Source organism: Lissotriton vulgaris, chromosome 10 (genome assembly GCF_964263255.1).
Source record: "Lissotriton vulgaris chromosome 10, aLisVul1.2, whole genome shotgun sequence".
Lineage (NCBI taxonomy): Eukaryota > Metazoa > Chordata > Amphibia > Caudata > Salamandridae > Lissotriton > Lissotriton vulgaris.
Genome location: NC_141698.1, coordinates 836436464 through 836460135, shown reverse-complemented (window position 1 = coordinate 836460135; position 23672 = coordinate 836436464).

Sequence of the window (23672 nt, the reverse complement as noted above, 5' to 3'; positions counted from 1 at the left end):
GGGAATTGCGAATTCGCAATTGAAAAATCGCAATTCATCAATCCATTTCAAGGGTGGAGAGGGGGGTCCAATGACCCCCCTGCACCCATGAAATGTACTTTTCAGTACAAGTTACATACACACATGTCTTTAGGACATGTGTGTCTGTAATTGAACAGTTTAAAAAAAGCAATTTTAAGCATATTTAAACCATTTCGCAAATTACCACGAGGTTCAACCTCGTGGTAATTTGCACTTCCAGTTTCAAATATCGCAATTTTTTTTAAAATGATGCATTGCTTTTAAGGAATCGCAAATTTGCAATTCCTTACAAGCAATCGCATTTTTGGAATTCGGTAAAAATACCGAATTACTCAAAAATGCTTGCTGCATCCCAAAAACATATTTAGGAAGTGCAAACGGCCGAATTTACCGATTCGCACCATTTGCACTTCCTAAACACGTTGATGCATGTGGCCTTTAGTGTTATATGATAGATGTTTATTGTTTTTAACTCATTGGTAATCACAGGGCTTTAAGTGGGCCGGGTCCTGCCGGTGCCGAGCACTGGCAGTTTTATAAAGAAGGTGCTGAGACGGGTCCTTCTTGGGCTCTCCATGTTTGCACTTACCCTCAGGGTGAAAAACAAATCTTACCTCTGCAGCAGTACCACCCTTCACTGCCTTTGATGTAACTTCAAATATACTCGTTATAGGTATTTCACAGTCTCATCATTACAGAAGGAAGCATTTTTAATATTATATACAACGAAGCTATAGCGGTTGCTTATTCATCTTATGCAACTTACAATCATTGACAAAGCCAGTAGTGCTAGCTTGTAGGAGGTATAATATTACTTCTTGCATTATATATCTGGATGCAATGACAGAAACAGCAAAATATCAGTCGGGGGCACACTATTCTAAGCTCAGATTGTTTGCTTACGTGTTTTTAGGCTATTCCCTTAATTACATCAGTTTTTTCATCCCACTTGAAGCCCTGGGTTATCATGTCATGAACCTCAGAAGAATGAAAGACTGAGTGAATCCACCAGGGCCTTGAGGTCAGAGACGGATCCTTGCAATGGGTGCTTTTGAGGGATTAGACTTGTCTTGTACCACTTCAACATCCACCTAGTGGGGGCTCCATAGGCACATATCATGGCTGGGTTTATACAACCTGCTCCTGTGGGCTTTTCCTCTCCTGCTGCAGAACATAGACAGGACCTGATGGAAAATGATCTCTCCCAAGAGTGCCACCTTTCTTTTTTTCCAGTGCTTTTTTCCTCTGTTCCATAGTTCTATGTGGCTAACATTGTAGACTACAGACCACTTCAAAGTTGGTGGGTGGGTTTTGTGACTGCATTAGTCGTCACATTATGTCTATACCGATGCATAGGTATAGCACCATGCTTGCTGGGGCCTGGTTTGAGCTCGGCTGAGCTTGCTTTGACATGGTTTGTGGCTTGCACGTAGGCCACCATGCACTCTCGCACTCTCTATACGTTCACACACTAGCGTATGACTCTTAAGCATCCTGTCTGACACACTTCTATTTCACACCACGGAAGAGTGACAAAAACATGCTCCTCTTGGATGACATTAAAGCAGTACTCATAAAGAATGTAATCTCTCTACAAATGCTCTTCGATGCCTCAACTGGAGCAGAATATATGATGTCATCCTGCATTCTTTCATCCCCCAAACCATCACTCCGCATTTTTTACAACGCAGGACAATTATTCTGCAAAGCCATAATTCCTCAACCTTTTACAACGCATATGACTTGTTCACGCATGCCATTACAATGCAAATGAATGTGTGGTGAAGTCATATACTTTGTAAAATTACTTTATAAAAAGAATATATATATGTATATATATTATTATATTTATTGAATATGGCATTGACACTAACAAGATTTTCAGTTAGTTTTTATTCATGCTATTATTAGAATGCCCAGTGGGGCATTATTGGTTGCGCGGTATTATTTCGCGAGATTTCTATAATTTCAGAAGTGAGTATACAAATATAGAATGATGACTTAACATTATGTTTTTCTACTTTTGAATATAAGTGTACTTACACTGCGCCTTTTGCAATTTACATTGTGCCAAACACCATTACAAAATGGCCGCCACGAAAAGGGTGTAGTGACTGGTAGTCCTATTTCACGTATTATTATTTGCACTGTATGTATAACATTGTGACAAACAGCTCGTTTACCCGTGACCAAGGTGTTCTACACCGAAACGCGTCGGGCATGTTCCTTGTTTGCATGTTCTAAAATAAATCTCACGCTGCTAGAAAATACTGGGCTTGAGCATTCTTGACTATCGTCTGAATCAGCGTTTTGGATATATATATATATATATATATATATATATATATATATATATATATATACATACAAATATATCAAACAATCCGCATATAGTGAGGCTACTGGAACTCCTCCTTCGTCTTCTCCAACATGGACACAGACCAAGAGTAGGTGCAAAAAGAATAATTTTTATTTCATAGTCGCCGTAACGTTTCGGCTCGTCCGAGCCTTGATCACATGACCACATATATTTTTTTTGTTTAAATAAAACATTTTTTCTTTTAAATTATATTATTTATATATATGTATTAATATTACATATATATATTTTTATATGAACGAAACTCCACCACGCCACTTCCAATCCTTCCCTCGGATCAGCGAAGCGATAACCAGGAGACGGTTCACTGGATCAGGTTACAAATTCTTTATTTTGGTTCAGCTGGTAAAAAGTGCATAACGCGTTTCGGGCTAAGCAAGCCCTTGCTCACATGCAAATACTGTTTGTAACTTTTTTAATTTTATACTGCTAGGTGGCCCGCCTACACCTTCCCTCTAACCAGGTCATGTGACCATGGACATAGAAAACATACTGTGCATTGAAATTCTTACTGTGCAAATACGCAAAGTTGACAATATAAATAGTTGTAAAAATAAAACAAGTATTTAAATATATATATATATAAATATACTTTTTAAATCAAGATCCTCAGTAAAGAAGACTCCGCGCACCACTTCAAGTTGGTTTTTAGTGCTTTATTTTCTGTAGGTTTCTCCCACCCTACGCGTTTCGGACTTTCCCAGTCCCTGGTCACGGTATACAAACAATAGTCCCATGTTTGTTTTGCAAATTTATACAAAATCACCCACATGGCCTGTTATGATGCATTGTGGGTGTTGTAGGCAATTGCAGTTTTTGTCGATATCAACAATTGTCAAATGCTATGAGTCTGCAAAGATTAGCTCTGCGGTTTATGTGGGGTGAATAGAGGTAACGTTTCTACCAATACTAATTTCGATCTCCACATTGATCATAGCTATGCCTGAATATGTTACATCCTTCCATGTCTTTCCGGGGTGTGTTTTTAGATGCGTTGCTATTGCATAGCTATAGTCATTGTTTGTTATTGAGCGAATATGTTCCAATATTCACTTTTTTAATGCGCATGTTGTTGATCCAATATATTTTTTCCCACAGAAGCACTGTAGTTGGTATACCACGAATTGAGATTCGCACATGATTTTGTTTTTGATTTCAAATTTTCGACCTTTTGGGTCTGTAAGGCTTTCCAGGTTTTTTCCAATTTTACACGCCTTGCATGTTAGACATTTTGAAAATCCCAGCTGTTTTCTTTCTAGCCATGTCAAAGGTTTGATTATCCGAAAATGGCTGTTGACTACTGTGTCTTGTACAGAGGCTGCTTTTCTGAAAGTAATTAGGGGTCTTTCTCCTATTAGCATTCCAATGTCAGTATCTTTTTTAAGCACGTTCCAATATTTTGTTAGGATTTGTCTTATCTTAAAGCTTTCTTTTGAGTACGTCAAAATCCTTTGTGGTTTGTCATCACTCATTGGACTTTCTCTGGGTCTTGGTATCAAAGTCTCTGTTCTTGTTTCTGTGGGAAAAAATATATGAGGAAGAGAGAGGTGGAGATCGAATCACAAGGCTATGCCGTCTTGAATCTAAATTGATAATAAGATTTAAAACTAAGACCCCGATGGGATTGAATGGGGACGATGAGATGTATGTGCATCTGTAAAACAAAGATTTCAAGATACAAGACATTGACCAAATATTTTGGTGAAAATATAGAAATCATGGACAAAATTTAAAATGTATTCTTCATGTACAGTATGACTTAATGTGGTAGATAAGCAGAATTTTGAGAAATTTCATTTGTCAAAATGCTAAAAGTCTGTGAGGTATATCTGTTGATAGGGTAATATCATTAATTAGGCACTCAGCCTATAATCAACCTAAGCATCGGACAAATCATAAAGCAATTGCTTATTGTCCATCATGTAAATCTATGTCCTTCATAAAACATGAAGTAATAGATTAGTATTGGTAGAAACGTTACCTCTATTCACCCCACATAAACCGCAGAGCTAATCTTTGCAGACTCATAGCATTTGACAATTGTTGATGTCGACAAAAACTGCAATTGCCTACAACACCCACAATGCATCATAACAGGCCATGTGGGTGATTTTGTATAAATTTGCAAAACAAACAAGGGACTATTGTTTGTATACCGTGACCAGGGACTGGGAAAGTCCGAAACGCATGGGAGAAACCTACAGAAAATAAAGCACTAAAAACTAACTTGAAGTGGTGCGCGGCGTCTTCTTTACTGAGGATCTTGATTTAAAAAATACAGCGAGGCTGTCCCATTCCTCGCCGCCACCGCCAGCTGGAGATTGCTCCCCCCGCTCGGGACATTTGCTCGTGTAATATATATATATACACATACAAATATATCAAACAATCCGCATATAGTGAGGCTACTGGAACTCCTCCTGCATCTTCTCCAACACGGACACAGACCAAGAGTAGGTGCAAAAAGAATAGTTTTTATTTCATAGTCGCCGTAACGTTTCGGCTCGTCCGAGCCTTGATCACCTGACCACATATATTTTTTTTTTTTAAATAAAACATTTTTTCTTTTAAATTATATTGTTTATATATATGTATTAATATTACATATATATATTTTTATTTATATATATATTTTTTTTTATTACCCTTTATACCCTAAAAACAAATCCCACCCTAGTCCCTTTAAATACCCCTGTACCTTTTAATCATAACCCACCCTTACTCCTTAACCCCTTCCATGCTGGTGACGAACCCCAGCCGTCATGCACTACGGTGCTCGTGTGCTGATGACGGCTGGGGTTCGTCATGGCCCGCCCGTGTTCGTCCGGCGGCCGCACACGGGAAAAATCGCGGCCGCACGGAAGGGGTTAAAATACCCCAGCACCCTTAAACACTAAGCCAGCCTGACCCTAAAAATACACCCTGCACCCCAAAACCCAAAACTATCCCTGAACCCTGAAAATGCCCCTGTACCCGAAAACCCAAACGTATCCCTGAACCCTAAAAATGCACCTATACCCCAAAACCCAAACCTAATCCTGAACCCTAAAATTACCCCTGTACCCCAAAACCCAAACCTATCCCTGAACCCTAAAAATCCACCGGTACCCCAAAACCCAAACCTAGCCCTGAACCCTAAAAAAACCCCGAACCCCAAAACCCAAACCTATCCCTGAACCCTAAAAATGCAGCTGTTCCCCAAAACCCAAACCTATCCGAAACCCTAAAAATACCCCTGTACCCCAAAACCCAAACCTATCCCTGAACCCTATAAATACCCCTGAACCCCAAAACCCAAACTTAGCTCTGAACCCTTAAAATACCCCTGTACCCCAAAACCCAAACCTATCCTTGAACCCTAAAAATGCACCTGTACCCCAAAATCCAAGCCTAACCCTGAACCCTAAAAATCCCCCTGAACCCCAAAACCCAAACTTAGCTCTGAACCCTTAAAATACCCCTGTATCCCAAAACCCAAACCTAGCCCTGAATCCTAAAAATACCCCTGTATCCCAAAACCCAAACCTATCCTTGAACCCTAAAAATACCCCTGTACCCCAAAACTCAAACCTATCCCTGAACCCTAAAACCCCTGTACCCAAAACCCAATCTATCCCTGAACCCTAAAAATACCCCTGTACCCCAAAACCCAAACCTAGCCCTGAACCCTAAAAATACCCCTTTACCCACAAACTAGCCCTGAACCCTAAAAATACCCTTGTACCCAAAAACCCAAACCTAGCCCTGAACCCTAAAAATACCCCTGTACCCCATAACCCAAACCCACTCTTAAAATACCCCTGAACCCCTAAAACATATACCCTCAACACCCCCAAACGAAAACCATATACTTACCTTCAACTTAAATATTAAAAACATATGCTTTTACCATATGGCCGAGATACCCGCCACCCCCTCTCAACACAATCCCCAATGATGGGAAACTGGAAACGAACTGGACTTTTTGGAAGACGGGAGGGAGTGACCCTCCCGGCCGTATTTATTAAAATATGAAACAAAATTAAAAACGTTAAAATAACAGTTTCATATTAATGTACAATTTCATTTCCACATTTGATATTTGGCTAACCTTAACATATTCTCTAATACAAAGGTTCTCCTAGCCGATCTAACATCCTACAAACTTTAAATTGAAATTGTACATCCTAACGTTTAAGGGCCAACGGCAAGGTCATAACCGGTGTCAAGATCCCTAAACCAGACATGTCCCCCTCACTTGTGAGGGGCGACCGCACCGAGGCATACCTCAAGTGCATTTACCAATTTCCCTTGACTTGACGGGGGCCCCAATAAACTCGACGCCATTTAAAGGTCGTCCGAGGACTCGTGTGAGGTATCTAGAAGGTAGCGTGGACCCCCTCCCAAACCCCACACAACTTACCACATCTGCCGTCGCAGATGACCTGGCCCCAGGAAATTCCCCAGGAGGGGGCTGTAACCCCTCCTACCCAAGGAAGGGGCCTTGACCGCCTTTCCTTACCTTTCGGCGGCCCATCCTTAGACGGGACCGCCCCCCGTTGAGGGGCCAATGGCCACCTCCTTCGAGCGCTCCCATCCGTAATGGGTGACGCCCACCCCTAGGGATCTTCCAATTACTGCTCACCGATCATGACCTTACCGCCCGACCAAAATAAATACGACAATTCTAACTAAATAACTAAATGCTAATTCCTAATGACAGTAACAAATTACGACTTATAAAAAGGCATGATTACTGGTCAACAACAGTTCATTATCACTTTATTCGAAAAGAACATACTAGAATTTCATTCTTTATTGCATATTCAAAGGTATCACCATAATCCTTACAACCTGCAAAAAATAGTGTTATAACCTCAACTTTATTCAAAACAACCTGCTGTCCTCAGGGGCTGGTGGGTGGGTCAAAAAATGGCTCTTCGTTCCGTCTCGAGCTCACGTGCAGCGAGGAGGTGCAGCTTCAGAGCACAGGAACAAGAGGATGCTTTCTTGGCTTGTTGCTCCTTTTATCCGTCTTCAGGGCGGGAGTAAACCCGCCCCCGCCTGCCCTGAAGGGCGTGGTCAGCCGCGTCAGTGTCTAGGCCAGCCCACTCCAGGGCGGGAAAAAGGCGCGCCCCGGCTACGCCGCTTCGGGCATACCAGCCGAGACTCGCCTCCCGCCCAAGATGGCTTCCCGGGGGGATCGTGGTACTCCGCCATACGTTCGGGGGGACCGAATGGTCGCCCCTTTCCATATGGCCGAGATACCCGCCACCCCCTCTCAACACAATCCCCAATGATGGGAAACTGGAAACGAACTGGACTTTTTGGAAGACGGGAGGGAGTGACCCTCCCGGCCGTATTTATTAAAATATGAAACAAAATTAAAAACGTTAAAATAACAGTTTCATATTAATGTACAATTTCATTTCCACATTTGATATTTGGCTAACCTTAACATATTCTCTAATACAAAGGTTCTCCTAGCCGATCTAACATCCTACAAACTTTAAATTGAAATTGTACATCCTAACGTTTAAGGGCCAACGGCAAGGTCATAACCGGTGTCAAGATCCCTAAACCAGACATGTCCCCCTCACTTGTGAGGGGCGACCGCACCGAGGCATACCTCAAGTGCATTTACCAATTTCCCTTGACTTGACGGGGGCCCCAATAAACTCGACGCCATTTAAAGGTCGTCCGAGGACTTGTGTGAGGTATCTAGAAGGTAGCGTGGACCCCCTCCCAAACCCCACACAACTTACCACATCTGCCGTCGCAGATGACCTGGCCCCAGGAAATTCCCCAGGAGGGGGCTGTAACCCCTCCTACCCAAGGAAGGGGCCTTGACCGCCTTTCCTTACCTTTCGGCGGCCCATCCTTAGACGGGACCGCCCCCCGTTGAGGGGCCAATGGCCACCTCCTTCGAGCGCTCCCATCCGTAATGGGTGACGCCCACCCCTAGGGATCTTCCAATTACTGCTCACCGATCATGACCTTACCGCCACAGGCCGGATAGTTGACCGGCTATCCGGACCCCCCACAATACTCCTGCCTAAAGGTCATGTCATAAAGTCCTTAGCCAAGCTATCAGGTCTCCTATGAGTAGCTCATTCCCCACCCGGGACAAATGGACACCATCCCCCAAATACATATCGTCCCCTTTAATACAACCATGCGAAATAGAATGCAGTGTATTTGAACGGAACAATCTACTCACTTTATTATTAATTTTTCTTACTGAATGATTCAGAGCAGAAACCGAAAGAGTACCCTCGCCACACTTTCCGTGGGATCATATGGGACCATGCAATCGTGCACCCTGGAACTCTTCTCGCTAACCAACTTACAGTGGAAAGCATCGCCTCAAGAAGAAGTCGTCTACCAGTGGTCACCAAATCGTTGCCCCCAAGATGTACTATGACTATAGACGGCGGTGACCTCGTCCGCCCTAACAAACCCTCGAAAAATGATTGAAACTGGTCAATACAGAGCCCGCCCTTTCCGTAGAAGGACACACTGTACCCGTATTCCCCAGCCACGTGAATCATGTCACCTGCTTTGAATACGTCCGCGGCACGCCTCACGTATGAGTGGCCCACGACCCACACCTCCTTTTTCACAGCCGGTGATGTCTGACCGCTGGCCCAGTGTTGGGTCGACTGCACAGTCCGCCCCGCCTCGTAGGCTTGCGCAACTGAAAACCAAAGAAAAACAAGAAGCGTGAGTACATCAATGCAGCTTCACAACATGTGCAACCGCACATACCTTTTATAACAATTGGAGGACCAACGCCCCACACGTTTAATTTGTTCGACATTCAAACCCCTGGCTGTAGCTTCTGTCGCAGCCCCTATCCGAAAGGAATGGGTCCCAAACTCGCCGGGGTTTAAGCCCGCGGCTGAAATCGACATCGCAAGCACCCGCTGGAACTGAAACCTCGTCAGTGGGGTGGCGTCAGCGTGTCTCAACAAGGTCCCCCCCCATGATGCCACCCTCTGTGCTAAATATTCCTCAACGCACCTCACCGGGCACATGGATGACCCGGGAATCCTTTGTATCAGTATGCAGTCCCCCATCGATCCCTGATCGGTCTTGGACTTGACAAACGAGACAGTTATTGTCTCCCCCCTGACCTGAACGTGCTCTCGGCACAATCCCCCCAGGGTATCCTGTTTGTTCCTTGCAACTATCTCGCTTACCCGCATAGCCCCATAGAATGCTAACATAAAAGCGGCCCGGAATAAGACTGTTTCATACCGGGATGAACATGTTGCAGGCAGTACAGATAACGACAAAGCCAACCTATCCAAACCTATCGGGCGCCTTTCATCTACTCTGCGACCCTCAAGGCGTTGCCACCCGCGTAGCGCTTTTTGCACAACGAAAGATGTAGTCGGGTCCTGGATCCCATGAGCCCTTGCCATAAAGGAAATGGCGGCCCGATGCCTCTGGGCCGTAGCCACTGATTTGCCTGCCTGATGTAAGGATAGCAGAAAATCAACTACTAATTCCTCCTGACCCAAAGCTCCCTCCTAGCCTCCCCCACAAAGGCCCAGTAGGATCGGAACGCCCCTTGGTATGCCTTCCTCGTCCTGGGGGCTAAACTCTCTCCCACGAGGTGCTGTAATTCGGGGCACCGAGAGACCAGAGAGCTTCGGGAAAGGGTGCCGCCACCGGGTCCGCTGTGGGCAGAAAACCCCAGAAGGCCTGCATACAAAAACGAGAAAGTGCATCAGCCGCCTTGTTCATTACCCCTGGCACATGTCTCGCTTTGAATAGGACATTCAACTGCATACACAATAATACAATTTCCTTAAGCAATCTCAGAATCCATTTGCATCGTGCTGCCTGGCTGTTGATACACTCAACCACGGTCATGTTGTCAGACCAAAACACCACAGAGTGATCTCTAAACCCCTCGGGCCAAGTTTTCAGGGCCACCAGAATGGGAAACAATTCCAAAAAGGCAATATTACTCGTCAATCCACACTCATGCCACCATAACGGCCATTTCTGAGCCGACCATTGTGTGCCAAATATGGCACCAAAACCAGTACTCCCTGCCGAATCTGTCCACAGCCCCAGCTCCTCGGAGGACACCGCCGGTTTATTCCAGACCACTCGACCATTGAAATCCGCCAGAAATGCCAACCAAATGCGCATGTCCTGACGAACCTCTGCCGATAACCTTGTGCGATGATGACCCTCCTTCAGGCCGACCATGGCTTGAGATATCGAGCGTGAAAAGGGGCGGGCCATCGGCATGACTCTCAGGGCAAAATTCAGCTGCCCCACCAATTGTTGCAACTGATGCAATCTGACCTTGGACTCCCTAATACACGCTTCTAAGGTTACTCTGAATTTTTCCACCTTCTCTCTAGGTAACCTAAAACAACCTTCCACGGAGTCGAGCTCGATCCCTAGAAACTCGAGGCAAGTCGAGGGTCCCACAGTCTTACCTGGTGCCAATGGCACACCGAGATGCGTCATTAAGGTACAAAATTCATTCAAAGCCTGTCCACATTCCGGAACCCCGGCCGCCCCCAAAAACAAAAAGTCATCGAGGTAGTGCATGACATGTTGGAAACCCGTCTTCTTTGTGAAGACCCATTGCAGAAAGCAGCTGAACTTTTCAAAATAGGCACAAGAAATAGAGCAACCCATTGGCATACATCTATCCATGTAATAGTGACCCTGAAACATGAAACCAAGGAGACGCTGATCGTCTGGGTGTACCGGGAGCAACCGGAACGCTGACTCGATATCTGACTTCGCCATCAGCGCCCCGGGCCCTAGGCGATTCAACATGGCGACGGCCTCATCGAAAGATGCGTACCGCACCGAACATATATCCTGGTCTATTGCATCATTCACAGACCGACCATGTGGGGCTGATAAATTATGTATCAGTCGGAACTCACCCGGGTCCTTTTTAGGGACCACCCCCAAAGGAGAACAAACAAAGTTATCACATGGTGTCTCGACAAATGGACCGGCCACCCGACCTCGAGCAACCTCCTTCGCAATCTTTTCCTGTACCACGGTCGTATGTTTCAAGACCGATATTTGATTTTTACATTGTCTTATACCCTGGAAATCCCCCACTGGGATGCGGAAACCATATGAAAACCCGTTCCGCAGCACCCCAGCGGAAGCATGATCCGGGTATTCGCTGAGCCAAGGAATCATTGCCATGGTATCAACCGGAGTAGGTAAAGGCGCCCCTCGGACTATTTCAGACCTGTTTGGCGCCTCCTTTACCCCGGTTATCACCCGTTTTGGCTCTGCACATGGACTCCGGATGTGATGATTGCCCGCACCCTCCACATTCGTGGCGGAATTTGCATGTCCCCTGGGGCCTCGAACATTTACCCCTGTTGAAGTTCCAACAAACCCCCCTTTTACCTGTGTTGCCGTTCGGCCTCGAGTGGTACTCGTTACCCGAACCTGATCGAAAGGGCGTCCCGGCATTTTGGCGGGAGGATTCCCCCCCACCGTTCCCTACTAGTGGCACCTTTAACATACCAGTACTTTCCATTTTTGACCATGACACAGAATCGTAACAATCCCAAGTTAAGTTTTTATCGTGCTCTTTTGCTTTCCTAAAAATGTTATCGTAACAGAACCACTGAGTGCCCCCATACGCTACGGAATATTCCATGATCCGTGTCTGATAAATCGGCAATTCGGACAACAACTCGGGTCTACGTTCGCCCACAATGGATGTAAAAATCCCCCACGCCTTGCCCCAATTGCCAATGTGTTCATCAACCTTAAAGGCGGCCATCTTTGCGCGCCACACACCCGGATGCATAAGCTCCTTTTGGCTCCTAACATGCTCCATCTCATAATGATCAGTAAGCAATGAAAAAATGTTCACATACTCATCTGCCCATATCTTTTCCTTAATAGCCCGAGGGACATGTTGACCCAACCTTTCCCTTCGTGAAGGTGCAGACTCATCCCTCGCAATCGGCAATGGCCGCTTACCTGAACCAGAGGCTGTATCTGTGGTTGCACCTGTTCCTGGTGGTTTTTCTACTGCCGCAACCGGCGTGATACCTGGCGATGATGCCTTCGCCGCCTCCTTCGTTTCACGCAACTGCTTAATCAAAGCCCGTGCGTCGTCAGCCGTGGTGCCCTCGCCATCTTTTCCCAACCACGCTGCTAATTGGGCTGCCAGCTCAGGAGGCATATCCTCCGCGGACACGGGGGTGACCACTACGGGAATCGAATTTCCCTCTGCTGGCACCGGAGTTGGCTCCTCGAGCGGAGCACCGGGAACCGGGATGTCCCCCCCAGCTGCTCCCCTTCTGGGCCTCTTGCCTTTTCCTCCCGGAGCTGCTCCTGCCAAAGGCCGTTTCGGTCCCTCTTCCCCATCTCTATCCGCCATCCGCTTCTTCAGATCGGTCACTTCCTTCATGAGTACCCGCAGCATCTGATCGGTAGTCATTCGCTTTCCGGCTTTCTTAGGCATTCTCCAACAGAGTTTCTGTAAGACAAAGAGAAAGATTACCACGCTCAAAAAATGGCTCTTCGTTCCGTCTCGAGCTCACGTGCAGCGAGGAGGTGCAGCTTCAGAGCACAGGAACAAGAGGATGCTTTCTTGGCTTGTTGCTCCTTTTATCCGTCTTCAGGGCGGGAGTAAACCCGCCCCGCCTGCCCTGAAGGGCGTGGTCGGCCGCGTCAGTGTCTAGGCCAGCCCACTCCAGGGCGGGAAAAAGGCGCGCCCCGGCTACGCCGCTTCGGGCATACCAGCCGAGACTCGCCTCCCGCCCAAGATGGCTTCCCGGGGGGATCGTGGTACTCCGCCATACGTTCGGGGGGACCGAATGGTCGCCCCTTTCCATTCATGCGCTTACAACGAATTTCGTTGTAAAAGCATGCGTGGTAAAAGCATATAAGATGTAATGGAATGCGTTATAATAGTATTGCGGAGTAATGGTACTTTCGTTGTAATGGCATGCGGAGTGAAGGTATGCGGAATGAAAGTTGCGTTGTAAAGATGTTTTACCACTGGAGCATGAAGCACTATATGTGTGTGACTAGAATGCACCGCAGTGGCGCCACTGAAACACAAAGCGCAGACTGTAATAAGAAGCAGGCATGCAGCAATGCATGCCACTGGAATACAAACTAAACGGCGCAAATGGTATACAAGCATCGCTGCGCACCACCCGGTATAATTAACTGCGGCGCTCACCGCTGGAATACAAACTGAGCCCCGCTCTACATTATATTGTAATTGCATTTTTATAGCGGTTACTACCCCTGATGAGGCTTCTAAGTGCTTTTTGGCGAGTAGCACGCTACTCCGGAACTCATAAAGAATTAGTGGTGAATTAGTACAGTCAGATTTTTAAGTAATTTGAATGGTGGATATGTTAGTCAGTTATTTGGATTGAGAAGGATAGTGGAGGGATAGAAGAGGGGAAACAGGTTGTGTCAATCGGCAGTCGTGTATGACCTTTGCAGAAGTCCTTGTTATAGTGAGACAATGGAACTTAGCTTATTCAATATACTTGCGTTATATAGTATAGGAACTCGATGGAAGCTATACAGTTTAGGTTGTCCTGGCCCAGCCGGGGCAGGAGTTTATTACCAAAAGACAATGTCAGATGTACAATACAATTTTACAAGACACAAGCCTGTGCCGTACTGACAAGAAAGGAAGGAATAGATATAGGGTGAAAAAGAGGGTGGTTTTCAGGCAAGGAAAAGAGAGCAAAGACAGGGCACTGCGAAAAGATGCAAAGATTGCTAGCAGTGTCGCCTGGAGTGCAGTTTACACGGACATTTGAAATATTACAAGTGTAAACCCACTCTTGGGTGTCGACGTTTCGATCCCTAAAGGCTCTAATAGATACACGGGATCATCATCAGGACTTATTTAAGTAGCAAGACATGCCTGAAATGAATAAAGCCTGCATTAGAGAAAAGGAACAAAAAGAAAAACAAAGTTTTGTGAAAAATACTTCGCCATTAAAGAATTTATAAAGATTTTAACTGCCCTTATTGTAATTACATTCGAAATCGCAGTGCGTAACCCAGTGCAAAGTGTCTGGTGATGACTTAAAAGTTAAGCAGAGCACATTGTCATAATTTCCGGAATCGCAGTGGCATGCGTGAGGTTCATCACTCTGGGGCTACGTAGTGATTTGTGAGCCTAATCCAAGTGTGTTGGACAATGGTAGGTACCTTCGTATAAAGTTGGTCAACAACATAGGGGGAAGCCTTCCAAAGTATTTTGGACAGTGATTTTGCAAACCAATAGGGCGATTTGAGACTGAAAAACAATGTTTAACATACCATGTGGTTGAGCTTATACATACGATTCTCTGGGGTTCAGTGGTTATTTCAATATAATCGTATTTAAAACTTCAACGACGGTCTGAAGGTGGCTGCACTAAAATCAAGGAATCAATTAGGGATTTAAGACCAGTAAGTTTCGAAAGACCAGTGAGTACTACCCAAGTTTAGAAGAGGTGGTTACCTTCTGTTTCACGTGCAAGCGTGGAACTCATGAGTATACATACATCAATGGTATCATATTGTTTGTCAGTGTTCCCGACTCCTTTCTGAGGAAATAAGGTGGAGACTCGGTTTTATTACAAAAAGTGTTGGGTGGTGGCCAATTGCCGTGCTCTTAATCTAGGACATGCGTAGATTACTTACAGATTCAGAGTTTCAGACTTGCTGCGCCCTGGGATTCAACAATGTGGGTAAAGGGCGCTGAAAAGAGGAATAGCGTGTCAGAGTGCGCCGCGAAAATGTCGCGTTCACCTTGAAAATGTAAATCAGAGCTTGCCGCTGGGCAAGAGCGTTTCACTTACTTGGACATAATCTGCCATCCGCCTCTCCCAGGGGTGCTCGGACAATGCCGGTTCCAGTGTGGAGGCATGTCCGCGGGACAGGTTTGTAAGACAGAATCCGATCACGTGGTTTGAGCAGAAGTCGTCAAATGGGTCGGCATCTGCGTTAAAGTGTCGGCCATCTTGGAACGGAGGGTTGTGGATGGTCAATATAGGGTTTGCATGGGCACTATTGCAAAGATCAAGGCCTAATGTGGACATTCATAGATTGATGTCTTTAGGAAACTATTGTGAACCTATTTGCGATAATTCAGATAATAGTGACATATGTGCAATCAAGGTGACAATTGTGCAAACGTGAAAGGTAAAAAATTTTTTTTATAAAAATTGAGAAATAGAGACAAGTTCTCAATCAACAACTCCAGATGCCTTGATGCATTCAAAAATGTTCGACATCACAAACAGTTTTTGAAGTCCTGAGTTAGATCAAATAGGTCTCATTTGTTCATCACGATTCCATGTGCAAAATCTCTTAGGGTGCCCAGAGTATTTTTGGATCAGAAGTTCTCAGAGCAATGTTGTCCAATCCTCGCTCCTATTTAGACCTGATTGGATCGTATTGAATTGGATGATAGATTTTAGTTCTTCTCTGTTAAGCAGTTGTTGTAAGTTACCACCTCTTTGTGGTAATTTCACAGTTTTAAGAATGGTCCATTTCAAGTCGTCTGCTGAGTGGTTCATATTTGTGAAATGTTCCACCAAGGGGGCGTTCATGGTTCCACAACGTATGCGGCTCCGGTGTTGGCTAATTCTGGTCTTGATTTTCTGGGTCGTTTGCCCCACATAAAGTAAAGGACATGGACATACAATGGCATAGATCACATTACAGGTGTTACAATTTGTGAAATCTTTTAGGTGAATCGTGATATTATTGTGGCTGAAAGTGCGCCCCTCGAGTGTCAAGTCACAAACAATACAGCTCCCACATTTCACATGGCCCCTCAAGACTGGCAGCCCCCAGCTGGAATCTATTGTGCTTTTTAAAGGTGGTGCTGGTAGGGCTGCACGGACAAGGTGGTCTTTGATGTTACGGCTTTTCTTGAAAGCAAACAAAGGTTTGTCAAAATCTAATTTCCCTGAGTTAAGGGTTGGCCAGTGACGTAGAATTGTTTTTCTTATTTTGTTTGAAATTGGGGAGAAAGTTGTTACGCAGGCTATTCTTTCTGAACTTTGCTTCGTTTTGAGTTGGAGCAGCACCTCTCTTGGGCAGTACCATGCTCGTTTCGAAGCGTTTCTCACTATCCTATTTGGGTAGCCTCTTGTTTTAAGTTTAGCGCATAGTATATCTGCTTCTCTGAAATAATCATTCTTAGAGGAACAATTTCTCCTTATTCGAAGGAACTGCGAATATGGGAGAGAGTCTTTGAGGGCTTTGGGATGATTGCTATCATACCTCAGTAAAGTATTCCTTTCAGTCGGTTTCCTGTAAAGGCGAGTCAATAATTCGCCATCTTCGTGGTAAATAGTAAGGTCAAGAAATGCTATCTCCGTTCTGTGATGCGTGAGAGTGAATTGCAAGTTGTCACAGTTGTTGTTCAACCAGTGTAAGAAGGAATTAAGAATATTGCTGTCACCATTCCAAATTAAAAAAATGTCATCTATGTAACGTCTCCAACAATCGATACTCGTTCTGAATGGATTAGTATTTGCAAGGATTGTGCCAGTCTCTAATGCGTCCATGTACAGAATCGCCAGGTGAGGAGCAAAAATAGCTCCCATGGAGGTACCTTTGATTTGTTGGAAAAATACCCCATCGAAGACAAAGAAATTTTTAGTAAGACAGAGTTCCAACAGCTGTAGTATAAAAAATGTGGGTACCCTGTGTGGCCGAGGTCTAGAGTCAAGTGTCTTCTCGATGACCCTTAGAGCCGCTACCTGGGGAATATTGGTATAAAGCGACTCCACGTCTAGTGTGCATAGTGTTTGAGTACTAGGGTCAAAGGGTTGATGCTCAACCAGATTAATCATTTGCATGCTGTCACGAACGTAACAGCATGTAGAAGGCACAAAGTCCTTAATAAAGTAGTCAACATAGGACCCTAATGGTTCCAAAATCGAACCACACGCCGAGACTATCGGTCGGCCTGGTGGGTTCTCTGTGTTTTTATGGATTTTTGGGAGGGTGTAGATGACCGGCAGTCTAGGACATTTGACATTGAGAAAGTTGTATTCCTTCTTGCTAAGAAAACCCTCGTCTCTAGCTTCTGTGGTAATTTTCTTGATCAGGCTTTGGATTTCCAGTGTGGGATTCCGGCCCAGTCTCAGGTAGTGTTCCCTATTGTTTAGCTGGCGATTGATTTCATTCTTATATGTGTCAATATTCTGTAACACGATGCCCCCTCCTTTATCTGCGCTTTTAATAATCAGATCCGTCTTAGATTTAAGAGAATCTATTGCATCTTTTTCCACCTTGGGTATGTTGTATGGAATGAACAATTTCTTTTTCTCAAGGAACTCCACTTCCTTGAGAATCAATTTCTCAAATGTGATGATTTCCGGGGGAATCATGCTAGCCGTTGGTAAAAAGGTTGAGGGCGGCGAGAAAGGAGTATTTCGTACAGGGTCAGGTGTGGGGTGCAATTGAAAAAATGCTTTCAACCGAACCAGTCTAAAAAAACGCAACAATTCAGTTTGCAATTCCATGTAATTTGGGCGTACCGTCGGGACAAAAGACAATCCTTTCTTTAGTAATTCTAATTCAGAATGTTGAAGGATATGGTTTGACAGATTGAAAATAGGTAAGGTCTCAGTCAGATCTGGTGTTGTGGTCAAGACCATTGGTAAAAGTTGTTGCGGGTCCTCCGCTCCCCTGGGGCATTGAACCATTTCCTGGCTTTCTTGGCCGTGCCTCTCTGGGGGGTGCCTTGTTGGCCTCTGCCTAAAAAATTATTATTACCTTGTGCTCCTCCTCGACCCCTTCTTGGGTTACTCCCTCCCTCGCCTGGGTCTGAGTTTTCAGAGGAATCCTCTGAGGTATCAGAGAAGCCCACTATGTTTTGTCGTTTGTTAAAGCGACCCCAAGGTCTGTTGTGGGGGTTGAAATAGGGCCTATTAGTGTAGAAGTCTTTGTTCAGGTATGGGTATGTAGACTCAGCACTATAGTTCTTAATGTCTTTTTTAATTTTGTTTGATTTTTTATTCTGCTCAATGCGGTGATATTCAGCCACCGTTTTCTCTACCTGTTCTAACAACTTTTTACATTCGGCCGTGGGGTCAGAATCATTAATTTGTTTCAGGAGGTCAGCGATCTCTATCTCAAGGGCCTTTAATGTCTCTGAGGCAATGTCAATTCCAAGTGCCAACCACTGTCTTGAACAAGTGGTACCGATATGGCTAAAATTTGTAATGTATTTAGGGTTGTCCGTAAATATCCCTGGGATATTGCGAACCTGCAGTCCAACTGGAATTACACCGGATTTAAGATAATCCGTGAGCATCAACACCATTAATTGAAGTCTGACCTGTTTTTTCTTGAGCTTCTCTAATTGCTCTGGTAAACTGGATACAACAATTTCTGGGGCATCTGGATTGTCAGAGAGAAGGGAAGGTAATGTGCATAAGTGTTTAATGTGATCAACAGTATACAAGAGGGCATGGTCTGACATCTCTAAAGGCTTGGACAGAAGATTTATAGACTTATAGTAAGGTGCATGTACGTGGGCACTAGGGAGGTCCACCTCAAAACTGAGGTATCTTAGAGTTTAAGAAAACCCTGCAATCCTGGTGATTGCACTTAGAACGTTTTTTAAGAACAAGGGGAACCCAACGGATAGCTAAGAGCCATGGGTATAACTTTGTTATAGTGAGACAATGGAACTTAGCTTATTCAATATACTTGCGTTATATAGTATAGGAACTCGATGGAAGCTATACAGTTTAGGTTGTCCTGGCCCAGCCGGGGCAGGAGTTTATTACCAAAAGACAATGTCAGATGTACAATACAATTTTACAAGACACCCTATATCTATTCCTTCCTTTCTTGTCAGTACGGCACAGGCTTGTGTCTTGTAAAATTGTATTGTACATCTGACATTGTCTTTTGGTAATAAACTCCTGCCCCGGCTGGGCCAGGACAACCTAAACTGTATAGCTTCCATCGAGTTCCTATACTATATAACGCAAGTATATTGAATAAGCTAAGTTCCATTGTCTCACTATAACAAAGTTATACCCATGGCTCTTAGCTATCCGTTGGGTTCCCCTTGTTCTTAAAAAACGTTCTAAGTGCAATCACCAGGATTGCAGGGTTTTCTTAAACTCTAAGATACCTCAGTTTTGAGGTGGACCTCCCTAGTGCCCACGTACATGCACCTTACTATAAGTCTATAAATCTTCTGTCCAAGCCTTTAGAGATGTCAGACCATGCCCTCTTGTATACTGTTGATCACATTAAACACTTATGCACATTACCTTCCCTTCTCTCTGACAATCCAGATGCCCCAGAAATTGTTGTATCCAGTTTACCAGAGCAATTAGAGAAGCTCAAGAAAAAACAGGTCAGACTTCAATTAATGGTGTTGATGCTCACGGATTATCTTAAATCCGGTGTAATTCCAGTTGGACTGCAGGTTCGCAATATCCCAGGGATATTTACGGACAACCCTAAATACATTACAAATTTTAGCCATATCGGTACCACTTGTTCAAGACAGTGGTTGGCACTTGGAATTGACATTGCCTCAGAGACATTAAAGGCCCTTGAGATAGAGATCGCTGACCTCCTGAAACAAATTAATGATTCTGACCCCACGGCCGAATGTAAAAAGTTGTTAGAACAGGTAGAGAAAACGGTGGCTGAATATCACCGCATTGAGCAGAATAAAAAATCAAACAAAATTAAAAAAGACATTAAGAACTATAGTGCTGAGTCTAAATACCCATACCTGAACAAAGACTTCTACACTAATAGGCCCTATTTCAACCCCCACAACAGACCTTGGGGTCGCTTTAACAAACGACAAAACATAGTGGGCTTCTCTGATACCTCAGAGGATTCCTCTGAAAACTCAGACCCAGGCGAGGGAGGGAGTAACCCAAGAAGGGGTCGAGGAGGAGCACAAGGTAATAATAATTTTTTAGGCAGAGGCCAACAAGGCACCCCCCAGAGAGGCACGGCCAAGAAAGCCAGGAAATGGTTCAATGCCCCAGGGGAGCGGAGGACCCGCAACAACTTTTACCAATGGTCTTGACCACAACACCAGATCTGACTGAGACCTTACCTATTTTCAATCTGTCAAACCATATCCTTCAACATTCTGAATTAGAATTACTAAAGAAAGGATTGTCTTTTGTCCCGACGGTACGCCCAAATTACATGGAATTGCAAACTGAATTGTTGCGTTTTTTTAGACTGGTTCGGTTGAAAGCATTTTTTCAATTGCACCCCACACCTGACCCTGTACGAAATACTCCTTTCTCGCCGCCCTCAACCTTTTTACCAACGGCTAGCATGATTCCCCCGGAAATCATCACATTTGAGAAATTGATTCTCAAGGAAGTGGAGTTCCTTGAGAAAAAGAAATTGTTCATTCCATACAACATACCCAAGGTGGAAAAAGATGCAATAGATTCTCTTAAATCTAAGACGGATCTGATTATTAAAAGCGCAGATAAAGGAGGGGGCATCGTGTTACAGAATATCGACACATATAAGAATGAAATCAATCGCCAGCTAAACAATAGGGAACACTACCTGAGACTGGGCCGGAATCCCACACTGGAAATCCAAAGCCTGATCAAGAAAATTACCACAGAAGCTAGAGACGAGGGTTTTCTTAGCAAGAAGGAATACAACTTTCTCAATGTCAAATGTCCTAGACTGCCGGTCATCTACACCCTCCCAAAAATCCATAAAAACACAGAGAACCCACCAGGCCGACCGATAGTCTCGGCGTGTGGTTCGATTTTGGAACCATTAGGGTCCTATGTTGACTACTTTATTAAGGACTTTGTGCCTTCTACATGCTGTTACGTTCGTGACAGCATGCAAATGATTAATCTGGTTGAGCATCAACCCTTTGACCCTAGTACTCAAACACTATGCACACTAGACGTGGAGTCGCTTTATACCAATATTCCCCAGGTAGCGGCTCTAAGGGTCATCGAGAAGACACTTGACTCTAGACCTCGGCCACACAGGGTACCCACATTTTTTATACTACAGCTGTTGGAACTCTGTCCTACTAAAAATTTCTTTGTCTTCGATGGGGTATTTTTCCAACAAATCAAAGGTACCTCCATGGGAGCTATTTTTGCTCCTCACCTGGCGATTCTGTACATGGACGCATTAGAGACTGGCACAATCCTTGCAAATACTAATCCATTCAGAACGAGTATCGATTGTTGGAGACGTTACATAGATGACATTTTTTTAATTTGGAATGGTGACAGCAATATTCTTAATTCCTTCTTACACTGGTTGAACAACAACTGTGACAACTTGCAATTCACTCTCACGCATCACAGAACGGAGATAGCATTTCTTGACCTTACTATTTACCACGAAGATGGCGAATTATTGACTCGCCTTTACAGGAAACCGACTGAAAGGAATACTTTACTGAGGTATGATAGCAATCATCCCAAAGCCCTCAAAGACTCTCTCCCATATTCGCAGTTCCTTCGAATAAGGAGAAATTGTTCCTCTAAGAATGATTATTTCAGAGAAGCAGATATACTATGCGCTAAACTTAAAACAAGAGGCTACCCAAATAGGATAGTGAGAAACGCTTCGAAACGAGCATGGTACTGCCCAAGAGAGGTGCTGCTCCAACCCAAAACGAAGCAAAGTTCAGAAAGAATAGCCTGCGTAACAACTTTCTCCCCAATTTCAAACAAAATAAGAAAAACAATTCTACGTCACTGGCCAACCCTTAACTCAGGGAAATTAGATTTTGACAAACCTTTGTTTGCTTTCAAGAAAAGCCGTAACATCAAAGACCACCTTGTCCGTGCAGCCCTACCAGCACCACCTTTAAAAAGCACAATAGATTCCAGCTGGGGGCTGCCAGTCTTGAGGGGCCATGTGAAATGTGGGAGCTGTATTGTTTGTGACTTGACACTCGAGGGGCGCACTTTCAGCCACAATAATATCACGATTCACCTAAAAGATTTCACAAATTGTAACACCTGTAATGTGATCTATGCCATTGTATGTCCATGTCCTTTACTTTATGTGGGGCAAACGACCCAGAAAATCAAGACCAGAATTAGCCAACACCGGAGCCGCATACGTTGTGGAACCATGAACGCCCCCTTGGTGGAACATTTCACAAATATGAACCACTCAGCAGACGACTTGAAATGGACCATTCTTAAAACTGTGAAATTACCACAAAGAGGTGGTAACTTACAACAACTGCTTAACAGAGAAGAACTAAAATCTATCATCCAATTCAATACGATCCAATCAGGTCTAAATAGGAGCGAGGATTGGACAACATTGCTCTGAGAACTTCTGATCCAAAAATACTCTGGGCACCCTAAGAGATTTTGCACATGGAATCGTGATGAACAAATGAGACCTATTTGATCTAACTCAGGACTTCAAAAACTGTTTGTGATGTCGAACATTTTTGAATGCATCAAGGCATCTGGAGTTGTTGATTGAGAACTTGTCTCTATTTCTCAATTTTTATAAAAAAATTTTTTTACCTTTCACGTTTGCACAATTGTCACCTTGATTGCACATATGTCACTATTATCTGAATTATCGCAAATAGGTTCACAATAGTTTCCTAAAGACATCAATCTATGAATGTCCACATTAGGCCTTGATCTTTGCAATAGTGCCCATGCAAACCCTATATTGACCATCCACAACCCTCCGTTCCAAGATGGCCGACACTTTAACGCAGATGCCGACCCATTTGACGACTTCTGCTCAAACCACGTGATCGGATTCTGTCTTACAAACCTGTCCCGCGGACATGCCTCCACACTGGAACCGGCATTGTCCGAGCACCCCTGGGAGAGGCGGATGGCAGATTATGTCCAAGTAAGTGAAACGCTCTTGCCCAGCGGCAAGCTCTGATTTACATTTTCAAGGTGAACGCGACATTTTCGCGGCGCACTCTGACACGCTATTCCTCTTTTCAGCGCCCTTTACCCACATTGTTGAATCCCAGGGCGCAGCAAGTCTGAAACTCTGAATCTGTAAGTAATCTACGCATGTCCTAGATTAAGAGCACGGCAATTGGCCACCACCCAACACTTTTTGTAATAAAACCGAGTCTCCACCTTATTTCCTCAGAAAGGAGTCGGGAACACTGACAAACAATATGATACCATTGATGTATGTATACTCATGAGTTCCACGCTTGCACGTGAAACAGAAGGTAACCACCTCTTCTAAACTTGGGTAGTACTCACTGGTCTTTCGAAACTTACTGGTCTTAAATCCCTAATTGATTCCTTGA